General features: G+C 50.9%; 1 protein-coding gene across 4 annotated transcripts in view; it reads right to left on the bottom strand.

Moving 5' to 3' along the window:
* Window positions 1–13,071, bottom strand: part of Hivep3 (HIVEP zinc finger 3) — a 417,522-nt gene that overhangs the window by 51,239 nt on the left and 353,212 nt on the right. The window lies entirely within an intron of this gene.

Here is a 13,071-nt window from a genome sequence, read left to right as displayed (position 1 = left end):
CAGTGATAACCAGAGTATTCCCACCTTGAATTAGTGTGGCAGTTTAGCCTTCCCAGCTTGTCTCATTTGTTTCTACCTAAACTCATCCCTGGGAGGGAACTAGTTTATGACAACTTCATCTGTCCCTGGACTGTAAGCACACTGTCTAGACATCACGTCACGACTGATGAGTTCTTTTGAACAGCCTCCCTGGGAGGACCCTTCTCACCCATTGTGCAGATGAGGGGACAGAGGCAGAAGCAGCTGGGGTGGATCCAGGCATCTCCTCAGCCCATCTTCCTAAGGAAGATGCCTGGCATCTGACTCCTCTCTAGATTCCTGTCCTGTCCTGAGTCTGAACAAGTATGGTGGACTGGAGGCTCGTGGAGATGGGAAATGAGCCCACGAAGGCTCAGCTGCAGGGCGGCTGCAGGCCTCTCACAGAGTGCCAGGCACCAGCCTGCCCTCATCTTTGCCCTTGGGTGCTAACAAGAGCCCTTCATGCAGAGCCTGAAGAGGACTCAGACATGATGCTACATCCAGGCCAGCAGGGTTAATGCTCTTCCTGGGAATTACCCAGGGAGACTCCTGAGGTACTTGAACAGAGGCAAGGGGGGCATCCCCCAGGGAGTGGTTAGTGGAGGCCATAACTAGAAGGGCTGGTCACCAAGTCAGCCATGCAAGGTAAACACACACTGGTCCATCTCTTCCTGTTCAGGGTCAGACCTGCTTCCACTTGTCCACACGCCCTACCCAATCACTGCTCAGAACTCCATCTCTCCCAGTCCCACATTCCTCTGCCTGGGTTTCCCCAGAGGTTTGGGTTCAAGTACATAGGGCTTCTCTCCTCCAAAAGATCTGATCCTGCCTTCCAGCCCAGGTCCTTCACAGTGCCTTTTTGTAGCAATGACAGCGGCCAATGCTTTTTTTGACCTGCGTTTGAGTTTTCAATTGATACATAATTTTATATATTTATTAGCCAGGATGTGATATTTGATCCATATACACACAACATCATGAACAAATGAGGAAATCAGCATAGCCAGCTCCTCATTCAGTTCCCCTCTCTTCAAGATAGAAAGCATTCAAAATCCTCTGGCTAGCTAGTCTGAAATGCACATTACATTCTCTTGACTGTAGACATCCTCCTGCGTGACAGAGTGCCAGGGCTTGCTCTTCCTTGTGACCCGGTCCCCCACTGACCACGTCCCTCCCCACTTCCCTGACTCTCTGGTAACCTTCATCCTACTCCACACTTCCGTGAGACGAACTGCTCAGATTCTACATTGCAGTAGAAGCTGTCAGTGACAGCTGACGCATGCTGTGACTCGTGGGGGTGGCTTGTGACTGTTCATACACACCCTCTCATTAGACATTTTCACAGAAGTGGAGGGCCTGTGTGTCTGACTCACCTTCCAGTCCTGTGTCTGACACCGAGGAGGCACTTGTAGGTGTTTGGGAGTGAATGGTAGATGAATGGATGAAGAAAGGAAAACCTCAGTGATTGGACAGTTTATAGATGTCACCTCAATTCTTAACTTCTGAAACAAGCAGGTATATTAACTATTACTAAATAGAATTTTCTAAACGTCTTGTTTGTGTTTTGAGACAGAGTCCTATGTATCCATGGCTAGCCTGAAACTCACTGTGTAGACCAGGCTGGCTTTGAACTCACAGAGGTTTGCCTACCTCTGCCTCTCAAGTGCTGGGATTTATCACTTTCTCTTTCCATCACTTCCTTCCTTCCCTCTGTCCCTTCCTACTTCCTTCTTTTGTGTGTAGAATGGGGTTAAGATAGGCTAGCCTTTGATTTTATGAAAATGACATTACCCTATATACATTTCTCTGCACTTGGCTTTTCTCCTAGATAATCTTTCCAGATCAAAGGTCAGATCTTTCTTTTTAGCAGTTAATGCATACCAGACACAATTGCAAATATCCACACACAGCAATTCAGTTACTCCTCCTAACAAGCGTAGGGTAGAACTATTATAACCTCTGCGTAACTGGAGGAGACTGATAGTGAAGTCATACAAACTAGCTTGTAAGCGGTGGGACCTAGAACTCAGGACTGGTCTTCAGACCCCGCATTCCTCACTGGGCTACCACATTGCTCTTCTAAGGAGGCACAAGGTCTGCTTGCTCCTACTCAATGGCAGGTGATGGTCTGGATGCAGTGCCTTTGACCTTGACTTTGCTCTTGAGTTTTTTGTTTGTTTGGTTGTTTTCAAGTCAGGGGTTCTCTGTATAACAGCCCTGGCTGGCCTGGAATTCACTCTACAGACCAGGCTGGCCTCGAACTCAGACCTCTGCCTGCCTCTGCCTCCCAAGTGCTGGTATTAAAGGAGTATACCACCACCATCACCTTGCCCTTGAGTTTTTATAACCTTGTCTTTTGCCTCTAGAATTTTGCAATAAACATCCTTTGCACACACATCTTTACACCCTGGCACTGATGTGCCACAAGCCAGATTCTCAGAAGAAGTGGGATCCTGGGCCAAAGAGGATGTGTGTCTTGGGTCACAACAGTGGTGGGTCCATTGTTCAAGATATCTCCCTACTGATGAGCCATGCGGATTTTGCTCACTGGTTTCGATTCTATCCAAAGGGCTACCCAGGTCATCTCTGACCCCTTTTCTAGTGGATGGAGGAAAGAGATACTGTCCCTATTTCCTCTGACAACATGGTGAATGTTCCAGGGCTGATGTAGGGACCTTTGGGAGAGCAGCACCATCGGCAGTGAGCTGGCCTGTACCCTCTCTTCTCACTGAAAGCCCCGCTCAGGGGGATGGGATGTTCCTGGATGCCAACTGTGCCACAATAGAAGGTTGAGAAAGCAGGATTCACAGCTCTGGTCTTGAACTCCTTCAATCTCAATCTCTCTCTCTCTCTCTCTCTCTCTCTCTCTCTCTCTCTCTCTCTCTCATACACACACACACACACACACACACACACACACACACACACACTCCTTCAGCACAGGGGGTGGTAGGGAAGAGAGCATCAACCTGCCTCATGCTGTCTGCATCTGTACACATTCTTCTTTTGAGGAGCCCGGGATGATACTGATACTGGCCAGGCCTTCTAGCATCTTCAAGTTCCAGGCCCTGCTTCACAATAGAACCCTGGCAAGCAACGGTGGAGCCAGACTCACATGCTGGGCGTGTGACAAACCCTTCCCCACTGTGGAAGGCAGGTCCCTGGGGGTGTGGGGGTGAAGTGGGGAGTGAGGGGGTTTCTCTGGTTCTCTCTGCTTGCTGGCTCCCAGGAACAGTCTTACTAGAAAGGCATAGTGTAAATATTTTGCTAAGCATCCAAGAGAGGAAACTTACCCAGGCTGAGCTGCCCAGTGCTGGGCACTGGCCATGGGCACAATACTCAATGAGGCCATTATCTGTGAAGGGAGGTCTGTTTGTTCCGCTGTGGGATGGTGCCAGAGCCCAGAGCCACCAGGCTTGTGCTCTGGCTGCCACACAGAAGAGTCTCCTCGCACTCAGCAGACCCTGTGGTTATTCAGTGCCAGGCCAGGAGGTTAACTCTCTGGCAGACCAGCAGCCAGGCTTCATTCCTTCCTGCCTGAGCATGTCTGTCTGAAGCTGTTAAAAATTGAGGACCACAGTGTTCACAAAATCTGCTCAGGCCCCAGACCTGCAGGTCTACTTTAAAGGGTGTGGTACTGGGGAGCTGGGGGCCCATCCGTGTATTAATAGCTCTTGGCCCCCTCCTTCCCACCCAGGCCGGTACTCTGAGGACACTGTTCCTGATCTCATCCTCCTCTGCCTGGCTATTCTTTTCTCTTCTTCCTCATCAGCTGGACCTGGTCTAAGTTATTCCTAAGCACAGGGTCTGCCCACCTCCTTAAGGCCTTCCCTGATCACCCCAGGCCCCAGAGTCTGAGACTAAAAGTGGCTTTTCAATCCGTGGAACTATCTATCCACACACCCATTTTGCAGATGAGTAAGCAAGGCTTGGAGACACCGAGTAGCTTGAGAAGCATCAGTCCATGTAAATGCTGGTGGGCTTTCCTGGCAAAAATCTTTCCTCTGTTCCCTGGGTCCCATCTCAGTGAATCATGTTGGCTGGATCCCTCACTATGGCCAGAGACCACCCCACCCCACGGCCTTCGCAGTTACTGTCCTGGCCTGTGTCACAGTCAGGCACTGACCTCTCACTGTCTCTCTACCCCACGCCCAGTGTGGGTGTCTCCATACCACATCCAGGTGGGCCACAGGACATCCGTGCCCCCTCTGCTCAGCTCAGACCTCCCCAGCTGCTCTGCGTGGCCTGCTCTCCCCCGTCCAGCCCTCTAGGCACACTGGCCTCCTGTTCCTGCCTGACAGGACCCCACCTCTGCCAGCTGTCCACAGAACTGGCACTCACACTCCCCTTGGCTCCCTACTCAGACACTGCCCACCCAGGCCGCTTGCTACCTGCTCAGGCCACTGCCCGGGCCAGACTGCCTGGTTCAAAACTCACCACAACCTGCGCACCCTGTACCACCTGGTTACTCCCCTGCTATCATCCCCTCACACACTGTGCTCTACTTAAGGAAAAGAGTACCTTTGTATTTATTTTGTATACACTGTATATGTAAGAGCTCAAAAATACTATCAATGTATGTCTAATATTAATCTTTTGTGTGTGTGTGTGTGTGTGTGTGTGTGTGTGTGTGTGTGTGTGTGTATGTGTGTGTGTACGTGTATGCTGAGAATCGAACTCAGGTCCTCAGCTTCCCACTCTGTTTCCTCCATTGGAATATGGAGAGACAGGCAGTGTGTTTTGTCACTGTGAACAGTGCTTGGTGCTTTGCGTCTAACAGGCTGGATCTCAGGACAATCTTCCCATCTAGCTGGGTTGGTTGCCTCACTGTGAGCGGTATGTTGAGGAGTTTGGTTTTTAGACTGTGTGTAGGATGAAGGGAAGGCAGGTGGTACTCTGGGAGGTTAGGGCCAGTGGGTGCTGGCACTCGAGGGCTTGGACCCATTCCCCTGACCCAGGCTCAGCTGTTCTCAAACAGCAAGATCACAGAGGCAGGCCCAGAGCAGCTGCTCAGATGAGCTGCTGTGACAACCCCACCTAGCCGGCACCCCCTTTTTTGGACTTGCCAGTCCAGGAAATCTCCCCAAATATGTCTAACTCTCCAGTGGGTGACCCCGCAGCTGTGGTGGAGACCCTTTGGGTAAGCTTTGCTCCCAGTGACAGCTGCCAAATGAAGAGAGGCATGCTGGGAGAGGAAAGGGAGGGTGCCGAGGCCCACCCAGTAGAGGACAGAGATTCAGACCAACAGGAGGGATGATTCCAGGGAGCCAGCCAACAGCAGAGGAACAGAGGCACCATGGCAAGGCTTGTCCTGACAGGAGAGATGGGCGGTGGTTCCTGTTCCCATCACTAGCACACCTGCATCCATGCTGGCTAGGAGCACACGGTCACAGGCAAACAGCACCTCCCCCTTTGGTCCCATGTGACTGACATTTGTATTTACTTATGGCACGCTTTCTTTCAGGTTGGGTGGCTTCATTCTAAAGTGGTCATTCTAAAGTCAGTTCCCCAGGGGACCTGGGGTGCCACCCAGCTTCCAGTACACCCCACCCTGCCCGTTCTCACCTCTCTGAGCCCGGGTCTGTCTCTCCCCTGAGTGTTGCTTCATGGCAGGCTTGCTCCTCCCTCAGGCTTCCTTCCTCAGCCCTCTGCTTGTCTCCCGAGAGCATTTCTTGCCTGTTTTCCTGAGTGATTCTTGCAGCTGCACACTTCACCTGTCCCCCCCCACCTGTGTGCCCGGCCATCTGCGAACCCCACACTCCTGTGCATTTCCAGCCACTGCACCCTGGCGTGGCCATCGCTCTGGCTTCTCAAATCCATTATGCTCACACGGAACTCATCTTCTGTCTCCCCATCTATGGGTGCCACCATGCTCCTAAACCTCGAGGTGTGCAGCCAGCTACCTCTGCATCGCACTGCCCTGTGTCCTGTCCAGCCTCTTCCTCCATTCACCCACCGCTTGCTGCCCCTTCCTTCTCTGGCTCACCAGTTACTGACAATAGTCTGGACAGGCCCTTCTCCATTGCTGGCCCCTCCAGGGTCACCTCCACCTGAGACCAGGAGAGGGAGCCTATTCCAGAACCAGCATGTCCTGTGTCTGCACGTCGGTGGTGACAGTGTGACCCTGGGCAAGTCATCTGCTCTGCTTGGGTATCCATCTCTGCTCTCTGTGAGGACTCTTCCTTCTGACTCCCCTTATGTCAGTCTGGCGGAGGGAGGGGCCACCACCCACCTCCTACAGGTGACACAGATCTGAGCATTGCTGGCAGTCAGCACCTACAGGCAAATCAGTCTCTTTCCTACAGAAAGCTGTCTCCAGCCCCACCCACCTCACCTCCCTCCCCTGCAGCCTCCTAGCCTCAGGTGGAGACAGGGCCTGGGACATGTCAAAGAAGTACCTAAGTAATTATGGGTATGTGTGTGTGTGTGTGTGTGTGTGTGTGTGTAGTGTGTATGTTTGTGTGTAGTGTGCATGTATGTGCATGGTGTGTGTGTGGTATGTGTGGTGCATCTGTGTGTATGTGTGTGTAGTATGTGTGGTATGTGTATGTGTGTGTGGTATGCTTGGTGTGTAGGTTTGTGTGTGGTGTGTGTGTGTGGTATATGTAGTGCGTGTTTGTGGTGTATGTGTGGTGTGTGTGTGTGTGTGTGTATGTGTGTTATGCATGTGTAGGACATCATCTGTGAACGATGCCTAGAGAAGTTATGACTTAAGAGATAAATCTCGAACTCCTTACCTCTCTCCTGCACTGGTGAGCCAACATTCCACTCAGCCCCCAGTTCAGCCATCCTCACCTGAGCCCGGAATGATGGGGTCTGCTCTTCTCTAGCCATTCCCCCAGCATAGCAAGGCTCCCTTGCTTGGGAAGTCCTTGCCAACCTGCAGTGTCTGACTTGAATGCTTTCTGCTTATTTCAGAAATCTCAGGGACACCTCCTGCTCTAGGCACCCCAGAAAGCATACAGCTGTTGTTCTCTGTCTGTCACCGGCTGGATTGTCCACTCTGGACTGAATTTCCTGAGGCATTTCTATGGCAGAACCTTGTATTTAATGACCAGCTCTTAATAAGCACCCGCAGAAACGCCACAGCACCCACTGGGTTACGAAGAAGGCAGGTAGAAGGCCAGCTTGCTGGCTCCCAAGCCTGAATGCTGGGTTAGAGAGGACATGAAGGTAGGGTTCTCCAGAACCCCACAGCAAGAGTACCTAATGGAGGATGGACAAACAGGGCAGGGGACAGAGGTCCAAGGACAGGGAGCAGCATGGGAAAGACTCCAAGACTGAGGCACTGGCATGGGGGCAGGGCACAGAGGAGCATGTGGATGCCTGGGTACTTAGGCAGGAATGCTGAGCTAAGGGCCGCATTCTTCCTGTAGGTCAGGGATGGACGCCTTCAGCTGCTGCCTATTTTGGTCTATAATATTTTTCTGGAACACAACCTGTTCATCTTTACATAGTGTCTACAGCTGATTGCATGTTGCCATGGTAAACTTGTAAGAAAGAGTGGGCTTGCCAAGTCTAAAACTTGTACTATCTGGCCACCTAGAGGGCAGCTCTGCTGACCCCTGGCACAGCATTGGAAGGGGACAGGGGGCTCAGAAGTGTGTTTTATCTTCTTGTCACTTGGGAATGTCACAGGGGAGGGCCAGACAAGCTGGTTGAAGGAACAACTGGAAAGCTGATACAATGGTCCAGACAGGGAGCCTCGTCAAAAGATACATAGTTGCTTTTTATGAAAAGACAAACTGTTACTATGTACCTAGACGGAGCCCAGCCCTTTCCCTTGGTTCCTTGATTAAATCCTCACAGGAGCTGCTTGGCATTTCTACTCCTGTCCGTGTTTGACACATAGCACAAAGAGTTTAAGTAGTTTGCCCAATGGCACATACCTAGGATGCAAACCCATTGGTCAAACCTGAGCTGAGACCCTCCATGCCGAGTTCTAGGTCTTCAGATTCAAGCACGTGTGCTTGTGGGCAGATTTTCTAGCAGCCTTCCCAAGAATCTATGGAGCACAGCTCCCCGGAAGGAGACCTACCCCGTGTCCAGTAAGGCAGGAAGTGGGGGGCAGGAGCAGAGTTATTTTGGAGAAGTGACAGGAAAAAACGCGAAGCTTCCTACCTGTCCTGTTTTGCCCCCATCTGTCCTGGGAAACAAGGCTGTCCCTCTCCTAGATAAAAAGGTGTCTCTCCCCACACAGTGGCTCTTCTACCAGAGCCGGGAGAGTGAGAACTAAGCTTAGCACATGTTGGCTATTTTTAAAAGACTACATAAACAAACAGGGCTATGTAAATAAGAAAAAAATATGAGGTCATCCCTTCAAAACCTAAAAATATTTTTTCCTATTGGGTGTGTGTGTGGGTGTGGGTGTGGTTTGTACAACCTCGAAGAGGACGAGGACTCGGGCTTCTATCCCCTGGGGCCTTTTCTAGTCCACAACGTCCCAAGCCACCAGGCCTGCCCCTCCCTTCCTCACAGGCCTGGAGGCCACAGCAGCTGGTCTGGAAGTGTCCTGCCTTTTATTCCTGGCTCTGTGGCCTGTGCCTGAATGCTTGCAGCTCCTGCCCAGTCCCTGCACTGCACCTCCTCTGGGCCTCGACGACACCTGTCCCCTTGTCACTGACAAACTGTCTGCACTTGAAGATCTTTGTGTTCAATGACCAGTGCTCACTAAACACTCCCCAGAAACCTTTGTGGCACCCACTGTGGGCGCAGGGGCAGCAGACGGCACCCCTGCCTGCAGGTCCTTAATTCTGCATGTGCAATCAGAGCAGACACGAAAAGCAGGCTTCCCCAGAACCCCATGGCAAAGGTTCCTAACGCCCTAGCATCATTGAGAAGGGGCACATCAGGCCGAGGATGGAAATGCAGACAGAAGGAACAGGATGGGAAAGCTCTGAGTGACCGCTCCATGCAACACACCTTGACCTGCTACACAGCCACAGAAGCCCCTGACATGTCTATCAGAAGAGACTACTAGCGTCCCCAGCCCTTCTCTCTGTGCGTTGTCATCTGTCCCCAAGTGAACCTGTACCTTCCCCTCGGTGTGGACAGCTGTAAATCATAAAGGCAGTTGGAAAGCTGATTGTGGGAGACATCACAATCCTTGGCAGGAGTCACGGGGCCTCTCTGTGTTGCTGGAGGACAGTTTGTGCCGGGGACTGGACTCCCTGACTGTTACTCCCAGGATTCTTCCTCTCTCCCCTCCTCCACCTCTCCTTGCTTCCTCTTCTGCCTCCCAACAGGACACTCAGCATCCTTGACTCCTCCATTATCCTTAAGCAGTGGAATAAGAGCAGCCAATTCTTGCTGAAGGCTGTCTTCAAATTGTGTTCCACTAAGCCCTTTCAGAGGGAGCTCTTCAATTACTATAGGAGAAATTTGTGCTAAAAGTACAGTTTGGCTCCTATCAGCACTGTAACAGAAAGTAGACCAGCACATTTGAACGCGTTCTCCAATGCACAGCAGCTCGGGGAATGCATGGTACCAGCTTAGGTTGGTTTGGACAGACTCTGGCATGGGGTCAGGGAAGATCTTGCCCTTCAGGGCTGAGGTGTGTCTTCAGCCAGAGTCACCAGGTTTGAGCTCTTTCCTAGGTGTTGTGTCGCTGGTACGATTCAGGACTACGTATGGGCCTGAAAAGCTACCCAGGCAAGTGCACTCCTAAACTGTCAGTGATGAGGGGCAGAATCACAAGGTTAAGCTCTCAAGTACGGGGAGCATGGGGCTTCCTGTCTGACTGATATTTGTAACAAGAAGGAATTCAAGCAGCTGTTGGATACTGTTGATGATGCAAACTGGAATCCCTTGTAGTCCTCCTGGAATGCCCTGTAGCAGCTAAAGATGGGTATGCTGTGAAAAGTGTTACCTTTATCACTTCCTATTGAGATGATTTAGGATTTATTGATTGTTTTTTTTCTATAATCCCCGTGTGTGTGTGTGTGTGTGTGTGTGTGTGTGTGTGTGTGTGTGTGTATCCACACATATAGAGGCCCAAGCTTGATGTCAGGGATCATCTTCAATCATTCTTCTATCTTATTCAATAAGGCAGGTCTCTCAACCAAAACCAGAACTCCTCACAGTGGTTAGTCTCTTGGAAGGGGATCCCATCTCCACCTTCCAAAGCTGGAATTCTATAGGTATGTTGCCACATCCACTGACTTGGATTCTGGGGATCCAAACCCCAGCCCTCATGCATGTATAACAAGTGCTTTAACCACTGAAATCTCTCTAGCACCCCGTGTGTGTGTGTGTGTGTGTGTGTGTGTGTGTGTGTGTGTGTGTACACATATATGTGTGAGGTATACAGAGGCCCTAAGTGAGTGTGAGCTGTCCTCCTTGTTTACCTCCTACTTTATTGAGGCAGGGCCTCCCACTGAACCTGAACCTTGCTGAGTCTGGTTAGTCTGGCTAGCCATCTTGCCAAGGGGATTCCCTGTCTCTGCCCTCCTCCCCCAAATGCTGGCATTACAGGTGGCCACATATCTGCCCAGCTTTTTACACGTTTGCTGGGACTCTGAACTCTGGTCCTTGTTCCTTTGGGACAAGTCCCTAATTCACTGAGCCAGCTTCCAAGCTTTGGATTCCTTAATTCGTAATCCTTGCCAAGCCAACCAAGACAAGAGAAGGAAATATGGAAGCTTTGGCTGGCAAGCAAAACCATGGACACTGAGGACAGAGGTCAGCACACCATCTGTAAAAGATTAGATGGTCTATTGCTCAGACTTTGAGGGTAGACAGACTGAAGCAGCTAAAGGGAGCATGCAAATGAATGGCACATGCATCTCAATAAAGCTTTAGTTACACAATCAGGTGGCAGCCATAGGCCTTAGCTTGTGGATCCCTAGTCTAAAACTTCAGATTCAAAGTTCTTATGCATCGAAGCATAGTTATTACTCTGTGTGATCTCCCATAATAAATCCATGTTAAAGATTGAAACTTAAAAAGATTGAAGAGTAAACCCACATTAATCTGATTTATACATCACCATTCCATACAAGATTGGACTTTTAAAATGGTTTCTAAGACAATAAAAATTTGAAAACTACTAGCAGCAATGTTTGCTGGGAAAATATCTCCCGATTCATTTTCATGTTAGTTTTGGCCTTCTGCCACTCATTCAGAAATCACCTTATTCTGGAGACAGTCCCAGGTTACGTCTCTCCAGGAGAAGCACAGGCTCCCTGTTAGCTTGCCCTCACATGACTCTAACACCTGCTGGGAAACACAGGTGTCTGCCAGCCTCCAGTAGTGCCAGTGGGCCACTTGATCCTGGGCAGGGTGGCTCTTCACACCACACACCTGCCACCCTGGACCCTCACCCTTAATCTGTATAGATGCCATATAGCCCGGCCTCCTTCTTGGTGGCCCAGTTATGCCCATGATCTCCTGGGCCCCCCAGCAACTCCGAGTCAGCACCCCATTAATCACCATGCGTTCTTCCCAGGGAGAGTGCAGGAAGGGGTGGGGCCAGATTTCTGGCTGGAGCTGAGGGCTCCTTTCCTGCTGGGCAGGGCTCTCTCTGCAGATTGCCCTGCAGCAGCTGTCAGAGCCCACTGTGGACAACAGGGAGTTTGGGCATGACGTAGGGGAGGGCAAACGCCAGGAGTGGGAGAGTGTTGGGTCCTTCAAACTTGGCCTGTGTTCCTCAGAGTTCTAGTTCTAGACTACTCAAGAACCCAGTGTCCACCTGTGGACCAGACTCCTGCGTCGGCTGGAGGACAAGGGTCCCCCCAACACACAGTTAATTGCCATATGCACAGATGGGAAGGAATACGAAATCAACAGACCGGGTGGTGGTGCTGGAGGCCAAGGAGTGGGCCCCTTGGGGATGGTGCCGTTGATCTAGACTGAAACAGGTGACTCCCGAGAGGAGGAGTCACTGAAGGTGTGGTCATTCTTCAGGAAGCATTTCAGCGGAAAGCAAAAGGGCTAATTCTTCTGTAGCCAGAGATTCTGCCCCTGTGAGCTGTGTGACAATCTTTAAACTAGCGAACCTCTCTGTGCTCAGTGTCCATAGCTATTTAAAAGGGGCAACAAAGCCAACCTCACTAAGTTTTTTTTTTTTTTTTTTTTTTTTTTTCAGGTCTTAGACCTGTCTATGAAATGCCAGGTCTCGTGTACAGGGAAGGCCAGAGCCTTCACTTTAGGATCCCATGCCAGTACCAGGTGGTACAACATAGCAGATCTGTCACCAGGGGGATGGTGGCTGAGTTGCCTGCACGGTGGTGGAAGGTGATAGGAAACCTCCTCCCTATGGGCAGTCCCTGTTCTAATGAGGCCTCTGCTGTATGTTCACAGCACCCATGAGGCAGGTGCCACACTGTCCTCTGTTGCCAGAGAGAAAACCAAAGCCAAGGGACAGGGAGATACAACATGTTTAAAACCAGTAAAAGCCAATAAAAACCAGGAACTGGTAGAGCCGGGATTTGAACTCAGGAACCCCTGAGTTCAATACCACTGAGAACATCCTTCTTCAAAGCAAGGCTCAAATAGTTAGTTCTTCCTGGGGTCCAGGGAATACTCCTCCTACCTTGACAGGAGAATTCTGATTCAGGACAGGCCTGCTGAGCCAGGCATGCTGCTGAGCTAAGGCCAAGGCTCGGATACCCGCATCCATGAAGCTACAGCAGTGCTGCCCCTGAGGTGACCGATAGCCCTGACCCCGGCACTGCACAATGAGAAAATGCCTGCTCTAGCCAGAGGGGAAGAGCAGGCCAGGTGGGAAATCATAGCTTTTCACACCTTGAACACCATAATGGAGCCCATAGATAGAAACATAAGATGGGTGGAGAATTCCCAGAGCCCTCAGAAGGCAGCTTCCAGGACCCACCCCAGAATCCAAATGTAGTGGGCATGATGCTGTATACTTGCAACCTCAGTAGTGAGAATGTCTGAGGCAGGATTGTGAGTTCAAGGCTAGCCTTGTCTGACAGAGTGTGGCGCAGTACCAAAAGAAAGACCTCCAAATACGGATTCCTATGTCCTTAGTGCCTGAGCCGGATGGCATAGGTATTCTGGGGAACCCACGTTTCCTTCCTTCATTTTGAAACC

The sequence above is a fragment of the Peromyscus leucopus genome, chromosome 2, assembly GCF_004664715.2.
Source record: "Peromyscus leucopus breed LL Stock chromosome 2, UCI_PerLeu_2.1, whole genome shotgun sequence".
Taxonomy (NCBI): Eukaryota; Metazoa; Chordata; class Mammalia; order Rodentia; family Cricetidae; genus Peromyscus; species Peromyscus leucopus.
This window is presented reverse-complemented; position numbering and strand designations above follow the sequence as displayed.